We start from the raw sequence: 13,801 nt of genomic DNA on the forward strand, positions 1-13,801 counted from the left end.
TCACTTCAGGTTTACTGTATCCCGTGGACCTTCTTATTGACGACGAGTACAGAAATTGCATCGGAATTAAATAGAAAATGCACAATGCCGACTTCAGTACAAGATAACTGACTCTTTTTCCTGTCTGTGTTTTGAACCATTCCCATGACACTAGTTATAGATTCCGATGCCTCACTTCAGGTTTACTGTATCCCTCTGACAGTCGTACTGACGATGAAACACAGAAATTGCATTGGAATTAAATACAGAAGGCAAAATGCCGACTCAAGTACAAGAAGACTGGCTCTTTTTACTGTCTATGTTTTGAACCTTTCCTGTGAGACCGGTTTTAGATTCCGATGCTTCACTGCAGGTTTACTGTGTCCCTTGGACCTTCCTATTGACGACGAAACACAGAAATTGCATCGAAATTAAATCGAAAAGGCACAATGCCGACTTAAGTACTAGAAAACAGACTCTTCTTAATATATATGTTTTGAACCATTCCTGTGACACTAGTTATTGATTCCGATGCATCACTTCAGGTTTACTGTATCCCTCTCACCTTCTTATTGACGATGAATCACAGAAAATGCATCGGAATTAAATACAAAAGGCACAATGCCGACCTAAGTACAAGAAAACTGACTCTTCTTACTGTTTATGTTTTCAACCATTCCTGTTACACTAGTTATAGATTCCGATGCTTCACTTCAGGTTTACTGTATCCCTGTGACCTTCTTATTGACGATGAGACACAGAAATTGCATCGGAATTAAATACAAAAGGCACAATGCCGACTTAAGTACAAGAAAACTGACCCTTCTTACTGTGTATGTTTTGAGCCATTCCTGTGACACTAGTTATAGATTCCGATGCTTCACTTCAGGTTTACTGTAACCAGCTGACCTTCTTATTGACGATGAAACACAGAAATTGCATCGGAATTAAATACAAAAGGCACAATGCCGACTCATGTACAAGAAGACTGGCTCTTATTACTGTCTATGTTTTGAAACTTTCCTATGAGACCTGTTTTAGATTCCGATGCTTCACTTCTGGTTTACTGTATCCCTTGGACCTTCTTATTGACGCCGCAACACAGAAATTGCATCGGAATTAAATAGGAAAGGCACAATGCCGACTTAAGTACAAGAAAATTTACTCTTCTTACTGTCTATGTTTTGAACCATTCCTGTGACACTAGTTATAGATTCCGATGCTTCACTTCAGGTTTACTGTATCCCTCTGACCTTCTTTTTGACGATGAAACATAGAAATTGCATCGGAATTACATACAAAAGGCACAATGCCTACTTAAGTACAAGAATACTGACTCTTCTTACTGTCTATGTTTTGAACCATTCCTCTGACACTAGTTATAGATTCCGATGCTTCACTTCAGGTTTACTGTATCTCTCTGACCTTCTTATTGACGATGAAACACAGAAATTGCATCGGAATTAAATACAAAAGGCACAATGCCGACTTAAGTACAAGAAAACTGACTCTTCTTTCTGTCTATGTTTTGATCCATTCCTGTGACACTAGTTATAGATTCCGATGCTTCGCTTCAGGTTTCCTGTATCCAGATGACCTTCTTATTGACGATGAAACACAGAATTTGCATCGGAATTAAATACAAAAGGCACAATGCCGACTCATGTACAAGTAGACAGGCTCTCCTTACTGTGTATGTTTTGAATCTTTCCTCTAAAACCGGTTTTAGATTCCGTTGCTTCACTTCAGGTTTACTGTAACCAGCTGACCTTCTTATTGACCATGAAACACAGAAATTGCATCGGAATTAAATACAAAAGGCACAATGCCGACTCATGTACAAGAAGACTGGCTCTTCTTACTGTCTATGCTTTGAATCTTTCCTCTGAGACCGGTTTTAGATTCCGATGCTTCACTTCTGGTTTACTGTATCCCTTGGACCTTCTTATTGACGCCGCAACACAGAAATTGCATCGGAATTAAATAGGAAACGCACAATGCCGACTTAAGTACAAGAATACTGCCTCTTCTTACTGTCTATGTTTTGAACCATTCCTCTGACACTAGTTATAGATTCCGATGCTTCACTTCAGGTTTACTATATCCAGCTGACCTTCTTATTGACGATGAAACACAGAAATTGCATCGGAATTAAATACAAAAGGCACAATAACGACCTAAATACAAGAAGACTGACTCTTCTTACTGTCTATGTTTTGAACCACTCCTGAGACACATGGTATAGATTCCGATACTTCACGTCAGTTTTACTGTATCCCTCTGACCTTCTTATTGCCGATGAGACAGAGAAATTGCATCGGAATTAAATAAAAAAGGGACAATGGCGACTTAAGTACAAGAAGACTGACTCTTCCTAATGTCTATGTTTTGAACCATTCCTGTGACATTAGTTTTGGATTCCGATGCTTCACTTCAGCTTTACTGTATCCCTCTGACCTCCTTATTGACGATGAAACACAGAAATTGCATCTTAATTAAATACGAAAGGCACACTGCCGACTTAAGTACAACAAGAGCGCCACTTCTTACTGTCTATGTTTTGAACCATTCCTGTGACACTAGTTATAGATTCCGGTGCATCACTTCAAGTTTACTGTATCCCTCTGACTTTCTCATTGGCGATCAAACACAGAAATTTCATCGGAATTATGTGCTAAAGGCACAATGCCGACCTAAGTACAAGATAACTGACTCTTCTTACTGTTTATGTTTTCAGCCATTCCTGTGACACTAGTTATAGATTCCGATGCTTCACTTCAGGTTTACTGTATCCCTGTGACCTTCTTATTGACGATGAAACACAGAAATTGCATCGGAATTAAATTCAAAAGGCACAACGCCGACTTAAGTACAAGAAAACCGACCCTTCTTACTGTGTATGTTTTGAGCCATTCCTGTGACACTAGTTATAGATTCCGATGCTTCACTTCAGGTTTACTGTAATCAGCTGATCTTCTTATTGACGATGAAACACAGAAATTGCATCGGAAGTAAATATAAAAGGCACAATAGCTACTCATGTACAAGAAGACTGGCTCTTCTTACTGTCTATGTTTTGAATCTTTCCTCTGAGACCGGTTTTAGATTCCGATGCTTCACTTCAGGTTTACTGTATCCCTTGGACCTTCTTCTTGACGCCGCAACACAGAAATTGCATCGGAATTAAATAGGAAAGGCACAATGCCGACTTAAGTACAAGAAAATTGACTCTTCTTACTGTCTATGTCTTGAACCATTCCTGTGACACTAGTTATAGACTCCGATTCTTCACTTCAGGTTTACTGTATCCCTCTGACCCTCTTATTGACGATGAAACACAGAAATTGCATCGGAATTATATACAAAAGGCACAATGCCGACTTAAGTACAAGAAGATTGACTCTTCTTACTGTCTATGCTATGGACCATTCCTGTGACACTAGCTATAGATTCCGATGCTTCACTTCAGGCTTACTGTATCCCTTTGACCTTCTTGTTGACGATGAAGGACAGAAATTGCATCTTAATTAAATACAAAAGGCACAATGCAGAAATAAGTACAAGAAGACTGACTCTTCTTACTGTCTATGTTGTGAACCTTTCCTGTGAGACCGGTTTCAAATTTCGATGCTTCACTTCTGGTTTACTGTATGCCTTGGACCTTCTTATTGACGACGAATACAGAAATTGCATCGGAATTAAATAGAAAATCCACAATGCCGACTTCAGTACATGATAACTGACTCTTTTTCCTGTCTATGTTTTGAACCATTCCTGTGACACTAGTTATAGATTCCGATGGCTCACTTCAGGTTTACTGTATCCAGCTGACTCTCTTATTGACGATGAAACACAGAAATTGCAGCGGAATTAAATACAAAAGGGACAATGCAGACTTAAGTACAAGAAGACTGACTCTTCCTACTGTCTATGTTTGAACCATTCCTGTGACACTAGTTATAGATTCCGATGCTTCACTTCAGGTTTACTGTAACCAGCTGACCTTCTTATTGACGATGGAACACAGAAATTGCATCGGAATTAAATACAAAAGGCATAATGCCGACTCATGTACAAGAAGACTGGCTCTTATCACTGTGTATGTTTTGAATCTTTCCTCTGAGACCGGTTTTAGATTCCGATGCTTCACTTCAGGTTTACTGTATCCCTTGGACTTTTTTATTGACGCCGCAACACAAAAATTGCATCGGAATTACATGGGAAAGGCACAATGCCGACTTAAGTACAAGAAAATTGACTCTTCTTACTGTCTACGTTTTGAACCATTAGTGTGACACTAGTTATAGATTCCGATGCTTCACTTCTGGTGTACTGTATCCCTCTGACAATCTTATTGACGAAGAAACACAGATATTGCTTCGGAATTAAATACAAAAGGCGCAATGCCGACTTAAGTACAAGAAGACTGACCCTTCTTACTGTCTATGTTTTGAACAATTCCTGTGACACTAGTTACAGATTCCGATTCTTCACTTCGTGTTTACTGTATCCCTATGACCTTCCTATTGACGATGAAACACAGAAATTGCATCGGAATTAAATGCAAAAGGTCCAATGGCGACTTAAGTACAAAAAGACTGACTCTTCTCACTGTCTATGTTTTGAACCTTTCCTGTGACACTAGTTATAGATTCTGATGTTTTACTTCAGGTTTACTGTATCCCTCTGAGCTTCTTATTGACGATGAAGCACAGAAATTGCATCTTAATTGAATACAAAAGGCACAATGCAGAAATAAGTACAAGAAGACAGACTCTTCTTACTGTCTATGATTTGAACCATTCCTGCGACACTAGTTATAGATTTCGATGCTTCACTTCAGGTATATTGAATCCCTCTGCCCTTATTATTGACGGTGAAACACAGAAATTGCATCTTAATTAAATACAAAAGTCACAATGCCGACATAAGTACAAGAAGACTGCCTCTTCTTACTGTCTATGTTTTGAACCATTCCTGTGACACTAGTTATAGATTCCGATGCTTCACTTCAGGTTTACTGTATCCCTGTGACCTTGTTATTGACGATGAAACACAGAAATTGCATCGGAATTAAATACAAAAGGCACAATGCCGACTTAAGTACAAGAAAACTGACTCTTCTTACAGTCTATGTTTTGATCCATTCCTGTGACACTAGTTATAGATTCCGATGCTTCACTTCAGGTCTACTGTATCCCTCTGACCTTCTTATTGACGATGAATCACGTAAATTGTATCGGAATTAAATACAAAAGGCACAATGCTGACTTAAGTACAAGAAGACTGACATTTCTCACTGTTTATGTTTTGAACGATTCCTGTGACACTAGTTATATATTCCGATTCTTCACTTCAGGTTTACTGTATCCCTCTGACCTTCTTATTGACGATGAAACACAGAGATTGCATCGGAATTAAATACAAAAGGCACAATGCCGACTCAAGTACAAGAAGACTGGCTCTTGTTACTGTCTATGTTTGAACCATTTCTGTGACAATAGTTATAGATTCCGATGCTTCACTTCAGGTTTACTGTATCCCTCTGAGCTTCTTATTGACAATGAAACACAGAAATTGCATCGGAATTACATACAAAAGGCACAATGCCGACTTAAGTACAAGAAGACTGACTCTTCTTACTGTCTATTTTTTGAACCATTCCTGTGACACTAGTTATAGATTCCGATGCTTCACTTAAGGCTTACTGTATCCCATTGACCTTCTTGTGGACGATGAAGCACAGAAATTGCATCTTAATTAAATACAAAAGGCACAATGCAGAAATAAGTACAAGAAGACTGACTCTTCTTGCTGTCTATGTTTTGATCCATTCCTGCGACACTAGTTATAGATTCCGATGCTTCACTTCAGGTATACTAAATCCCTCTGACCTTATTATTGACGATGAAACACAGAAATTGCATCTTAATTAAATACAAAGGGCACAATGCCGACTTAAGTACAAGAAGACTGACTCTTCTTACTGTCTATGTTTTGAACCATTCCTGTGACACTAGTTATAGATTCCGATGGCTCACTTCAGGTTTACTGTATCCCTCTGACAATCTTATTGACGATGAAACACAGAAATTGCATCGGAATTACATACAAAAGCAACAATGCCGACTTAAGTACAAGAATACTGACTCTTCGTACTGTCTATGTTTTGAACCATTCCTCTGACACTAGTTATAGATTCCGTTGCTTCACTTCAGGTTTACTGTATCTCTCTGACCTTCTTATTGACAATGAAACAGAGAAATTGCATCGGAATTAAATACAAACGGTACAATGCCGACCTAAGTACAAGAAAACTGACTCTTCTTACTGTTTATGTTTTGAACCATTCCCGTGACACAAGTTATAGATTCCGATGCTTCATTTCAGGTTTACTGTATCCCTGTGACCGTCTTATTGACGATGAAACACAGAAATTGCATCGGAATTAAATACAAAATTCATAATGCCGACTTAAGTACAAGGAAACTGTCTCTTCTTACTGTCTATGTTTTGAACCATTCCTGTGACACTAGTTATAGATTCCGATGCTTCACTTCAGGTTTACTGTATCCCTCTGACCTTCTTATTGACGATGAAACACGTAAATTGCATCGGAATTAAATACAAAAGGCACAATGCCGACTTAAGTACAAGAAGACTGACTCTTCTCACTGTCTATGTTTTGGACGATTCCTGTGACACTAGTTAAAGATTCCGATTCTTCACTTCAGGTTTACTGTATCCCTCTGACCTTCTTATTGACGATGAAACACAGAAATTGCATCGGAATGATATACAAAAGGCACAATGCCGACTCAAGTACAAGAAGACTGGCTCTTATTACTGTCTATGTTTGAACCATTTCTGTGACACTAGTTTAAGATTCCGATGCTTCACTTCAGGTTAACTGTAACCCTCTGAGCTTCCTATTGACGATTAAACACAGAAATTGCATCGGAATTATATACAAAAGGCACAATGCCGACTTAAGTACAAGAACATTGACTCTTCTTACTGTCTATGCTTTGGACCATTCCCGTGACACTAGTTATAGATTCCGATGCTTCACTTCAGGTTTACTGTATCCCTCTGACCTTCTTATTGACGATGAAACACAGAAATTGCATCTTAATTAAATACAAAAGGCACAATGCAGAAATAAGTACAAGAAGACTGACTCTTCTTACTGTCTATGTTGTGAACCTTTCCTGTGAGACCGGTTTCAAATTTCGATGCTTCACTTCTGGTTTACTGTATGCCTTGGACCTTCTTATTGACGACGAATACAGAAATTGCATCGGAATTAAATAGAAAATCCACAATGCCGACTTCAGTACATGATAACTGACTCTTTTTCCTGTCTATGTTTTGAACCATTCCTGTGACACTAGTTATAGATTCCGATGGCACACTTCAGGTTTACTGTATCCAGCTGACTCTCTTATTGACAATGAAACACAGAAATTGCAGCGGAATTAAATACAAAAGGGACAATGCAGACTTAAGTACAAGAAGACTGACTCTTCCTACTGTCTATGTTTGAACCATTCCTGTGACACTAGTTATAGATTCCGATGCTTCACTTCAGGTTTACTGTATCCCTCTGACCTTCTTATTGACGATGAAACACAGAAAATGCATCGGAATTAATACAAAAGGCACAATGCCGACCTAAGTACAAGAAAACTGACTCTTCTTACTGTTTATGTTTTCAACCATTCCTGTGACACTTGTTATAGATACCGATGCTTCACTTCAGGTTTTCTGTATCCCTGTGACCTTCTTATTGACGATGAGACACAGAAATTGCATCGGAATTAAATACAAAAGGCACAATACCGACTTAAGTACAAGAAAACTGACCCTTCTTACTGTGTATGTTTTGAGCCATTCCTGTGAAACTAGTTATAGATTCCGATGCTTCACTTCAGGTTTACTGTAACCAGCTGACCTTCTTATTGACGATGAAACACAGAAATTGCATCGGAATTAAATACAAAAGGCATAATGCCGACTCATGTACAAGAAGACTGGCTCTTCTCACTGTCTATGTTTTGAATCTTTCCTCTGAGACCGGTTTTAGATTCCGATGCTTCACTTCAGGTTTACTGTATCCCTTGGACCCTCTTATTGACGCCGCAACACAGAAATTGCATCGGAATTACATAGGAAAGGCACAATGCCGACTTAAGTACAAGAAAATTGACTCTTCTTACTGTCTATGTTTTGAACCATTCCTGTGACACTAGTTATAGATTCCGATGCTTCACTTCTGGTTTACTGTATCCCTCTGACAATCTTATTGACGAAGAAACACAGATATTGCTTCGGAATCAAATACAAAAGGCGCAATGCCGACTTAAGTACAAGAAGACTGACCGTTCTTACTGTCTATGTTTTGAACAATTCCTGTGACACTAGTTACAGATTCCGATTCTTCACTTCAGGTTTACTGTATCCCTATGACCTTCCTATTGACGATGAAACACAGAAATTGCATCGGAATTAAATACAAAAGGTCCAATGGCGACTTAAGTCCAAAAAGACTGACTCTTCTTACTGTCTATGTTTTGAACCTTTCCTGTGACACTAGTTATAGATTCTGATGTTTCACTTCAGGTTTACTGTATCCCTCTGAGTTTCTTATTGACGATAAAGCACAGAAATTGCATCTTAATTGAATACAAAAGGCACAATGCAGAAATAAGTACAAGAAGACTGACTCTTCTTACTGTCTATGATTTGAACCATTCCTGCGACACTAGTTATAGATTTCGATGCTTCACTTCAGGTATATTGAATCCCTCTGACCTTATTATTGACGATGAAACACAAAAATTGCATCTTAATTAAATACAAAAGTCACAATGCCGACATAAGTACAAGAAGACTGCCTCTTCTTACTGTCTATGTTTTGAACCATTCCTGTGACACTAGTTATAGATTCCGATGCTTCACTTCAGGTTTACTGTATCCCAGTGACCTTCTTATTGACGATGAAACACAGAAATTGCATCGGAATTAAATACAAAAGGCACAATGCCGACTTAAGTACAAGAAAACTGACTCTTCTTACTGTCTATGTTTTGAACCATTCCTGTGACACTAGTTATAGATTCCGATGCTTCACTTCAGGTTTACTGTATCCCTCTGACCTTCTGATTGACGATGAATCACGTAAATTGTATCGGAATTAAATACAAAAGGCACAATGCTGACTTAAGTACAAGAAGACTGACTCTTCTCACTGTTTATGTTTTGAACGATTCCTGTGACACTAGTTATAGATTCCGATGCTTCACTTCAGGTTTACTGTATCCCTCTGTCCTTCTTATTGACGATGAAACACAGAGATTGCATCGAAATTAAATACAAAAGGCACAATGCCGACTCAAGTACAAGGAGACTGGCTCTTATTACTGTCTATGTTTGAACCATTTCTGTGACACTAGTTATAGATTCCGATGCTTCACTTCAGGTTTACTGTATCCCTCTCAGCTTCTTATTGACGATGAAACACAGAAATTGCACCGGAATTACATGCAAAAGGCACAATGCCGACTTAAGTACAAGAAGACTGACTCTTCTTACTGTCTATTTTTTGAACCATTCCTGCGACACTAGTTATAGATTCCGATGCTTCACTTCAGGTATACTAAATCCCTCTGACCCTATTATTGACGATGAAACACAGAAATTGCATCTTAATTAAATACAAAAGGCACAATGCCGAATTAAGTACAAGAAGACTGACTCTTCTTACTGTCTATGTTTTGAACCATTCCTGTGACACTAGTTATAGATTCCGATGGCTCACTTCAGGTTTACTGTATCCAGCTGACTCTCTTATTGACGATGAAACACAGAAATTGCATCGCAATTAAATACAAAAGGGACAATGCAGACTTAAGTACAAGAAGACTTACTCATCCTACTGTCTATGTTTGAACCATTCCTGTGACACTAGTTATAGATTCCGATGCTTCACTTCAGGTTTACTGTATCCCTCTGACCTTCTTATTGACGATGAAACACAGAAATTGCATCGGAATTAAATACAAAAGGCATAATGCCGACTCATGTACAAGAAGACTTGCTCTTCTCACTGTCTATGTTTTGAATCTTTCCTCTGAGACCGGTTTTAGATTCCGATGTTTCACTTCAGGTTTACTGTATCCCTCTGAGCTTCTTATTGACGATGAAGCACAGAAATTGCATCTTAATTGAAAACAAAAGGCACAATGAAGAAATAAGTACAAGAAGACTGACTCTTCTTACTGTCTATGATTTGAACCATTCCTGCGACACTAGTTATAGATTTCGATGCTTCACTTCAGGTATATTGAATCCCTCTGACCTTATTATTGACGATGAAACACAGAAATTGCATCTTAATTAAATACAAAAGTCACAATGCCGACATAAGTACAAGAAGACTGCCTCTTCTTACTGACTATGTTTTGAACCATTCCTGTGACACTAGTTATAGATTCCGATGCTTCACTTCAGGTTTACTGTATTCCTGTGACCTTCTTATTGACGATGAAACACAGAAATTGCATCGGAATTAAATACAAAAAGAAACAATGCCGACTTAAGTACAAGAAAACTGACTCTTCTTACTGTCTATGTTTTGAACCATTCCTGTGACACTAGTTATAGATTCCGATGCTTCACTTTAGGTTTACTGTATCCCTCTGACCTTCTTATTGACGATGAATCACGTAAATTGTATCGGAATTAAATACAAAAGGCACAATGCTGACTTAAGTACAAGAAGACTGACTCTTCTCACTGTTTATGTTTTGAACGATTCCTGTGACACTAGTTATAGATTCCGATGCTTCACTTCTGGTTTACTGTATCCCTCTGACCTTCTTATTGACGATGAAACACAGAGATTGCATCGGAATTAAATACAAAAGGCACAATGCCGACTCAAGTACAAGAAGACTGGCTCTTATTACTGTCCATGTTTGAACCATTTCTGTGACACTAGTTATAGATTCCGATGCTTCACTTCAGGTTTACTGTATCCCTCTGAGCTTCTTATTGACGATGAAACACAGAAATTGCATCGGAATTACATACAAAAGGCACAATGCCGACTTAAGTACAAGAAGACTGACTCTTCTTACTGTCTATATTTTGAACCATTCCAGTGACACTAGTTATAGATTCCGATAATTCACTTAAGGCTTACTGTATCCCATTGACCTTCTTATGGACGATGAAGCACAGAAATTGCATCTTAATTAAATACAAAAGGCACAATGCAGAAATAAGTACAAGAAGACTGACTCTTCTTACTGTCTACGTTTTGATCCATTCCTGCGACACTAGTTATAGATTCCGATGCTTCACTTCAGGTATACTAAATCCCTCTGACCCTATTATTGACGATGAAACACAGAAATTGCATCTTAATTAAATACAAAAGGCACAATGCCGAATTAAGTACAAGAAGACTGACTTTTCTTACTGTCTATGTTTTGAACCATTCCTGTGACACTAGTTATAGATTCCGATGCTTCACTACAGGTTTTACTGTTTCCAGCTGAACTTCGTATTGACGATGAAACACAGAAATTGCATCGGAATTAAATACAAAAGGCACAATGCCGACTTAAGTACAAGAAAACTGACTCTTCTTACTGGCTATGTTTTGAACCATTCCTGTGACACTAGTTATAGATTCCGATGCCTCACTTCAGGTTTACTGTATCCAGCTGACTCTCGTATTGACGATGAAACACAGAAATTGCATCGGAATTAGATACAAAAGGCACAATGCCGACTTAAGTACAAGAAGAAAGACTCTTCCTACTGTCTATGTTTTGAACCATTCCTGTGACACTAGTTATAGATTCCGATGCTTCACTTCAGGTTTACTGTATCCCTCTGACCGTCGTACTGACGATGAAACACAGAAATTGCTTTGGAATTAAATACAAAAGGCAAAATGCCGACTCAAGTACACGAAGACTGGCTCTTTTTACTGTCTATGTTTTGAACCTTTCCTGTGAGACCGGTTTTAGATTCCGATGCTTCACTGCAGGTTTACTGTGTCCCTTGGACCTTCTTATTGACGACGAAACACAGAAATTGCATCGAAATTAAATCGAAAAGGCACAATGCCGACTTAAGTACAAGAAAACAGACTCTTCTTAATATATATGTTTTGAACCATTCCTGTGACACTAGTTATTGATTCCGATTCTTCACTTCAGGTTTACTGTATCCCGTTGTCCGTCGTATTGACGATGAAAAACAGAAATTGCATCGAAATTACATACAAAAGGCACAATGCTGACTTAAGTACAAGAAAACTGACTCTTCTTACTGTCTATGTTTTGAACCATTCCTGTGACACTAGTTATAGGTTCCGATGCTTCACTTCAGGTTTACTGTATCCCTCTGACCTTCTTATTGACGATGAAACACAGAAATTGCATCGGAATTAAATACAAAAAGCACAATGCCGACCTAAGTACAAGAAAACTGACTCTTCTTACTGTTTACGTTATCAACCATTCCTGTGACACTAGTTATAGATTCCGATGCTTCACTTCAGGTTTACTGCATCCCTGTGACCTTCTTATTGACGATGAGACACAGAAATTGCATCGGAATTAAATACAAGAGGCACAATGCCGACTTGAGTACAAGAAAACTGACCCTTCTTACTGTGTATGTTTTGAGCCATTCCTGTGACACTAGTTATAGATTCCGATGCTTCACTTCAGGTTTACTGTATCCCTCTGACCTTCTTATTGACGATGAAACGTAGAAATTACATCGGAATTACATACAAAAAGCACAATGCCGACCTAAGTACAAGTATACTGACTCTTCTTACTGTCTATGTTTTGAACCATTCCTCTGACACTAGTTATAGATTCCGATGCTTCACTTCAGGTTTACTGTATCTCTCTGACCTTCTTATTGACAATGAAACAGAGAAATTGCATCGGAATTAAATACAAAAGGCACAATGCCGACTCAAGTACAAGAAGACTGGCTATACTTCCTGTCTATTTTTTGAACCATTCCTGTGACACTAGTTATAGATTCCGATGCTTCGCTTCAGGTTTCCTGTATCCAGATGACCTTCTTATTGACGATGAAACACAGAAATTGCATCGGAATTAAATACAAAAGGCACAATGCCGACTCATGTTCAAGAAGACTGGCTCTCCTTACTGTCTATGTTTTGAATCTTTCCTCTAAAACCGGTTTTAGATTCCGATGCTTCACTTCAGGTTTACTGTAACCAGCTGACCTTCTTATGGACGATGAAACACAGAAATTGCATCGGAATTAAATACAAAAGGCACAATGCCGGCTCATGTACAAGAAGACTGGCTCTTCTTACTGTCTATGTTTTGAATCTTTCCTCTGAGACCGGTTTTAGATTCCGATGCTTCACTTCAGGTTTACTGTATCCCTTGGACCTTCTTATTGACGCAGCAACACAGAAATTGCATCGGAATTAAATAGGAAAGGCACAATGCCGGCCTAAGTACAAGAAAATTGACCCTTCTTACTGTCTATGTTTTGAACCATTACTGTGACACTAGTTATAGATTCCGATGCTTCACTTCAGGTTTACTCTATCCCTCTGACCTTGTTATTGACGATGAAACACAGAAATTGCATCGGAATTACATACAAAAGGCACAATGCCGACTTAAGTACAAGAATACTGCCTCTTCTTACTGTCTATGTTTTGAACCATTCCTCTGACACTAGTTATAGATTCCGATGCTTCACTTCAGGTTTACTGTATCTCTCTGACAATCTTATTGACAATGAAACA

The sequence above is a fragment of the Schistocerca americana genome, chromosome 5 (assembly GCF_021461395.2).
Source record: "Schistocerca americana isolate TAMUIC-IGC-003095 chromosome 5, iqSchAmer2.1, whole genome shotgun sequence".
Lineage (NCBI taxonomy): Eukaryota > Metazoa > Arthropoda > Insecta > Orthoptera > Acrididae > Schistocerca > Schistocerca americana.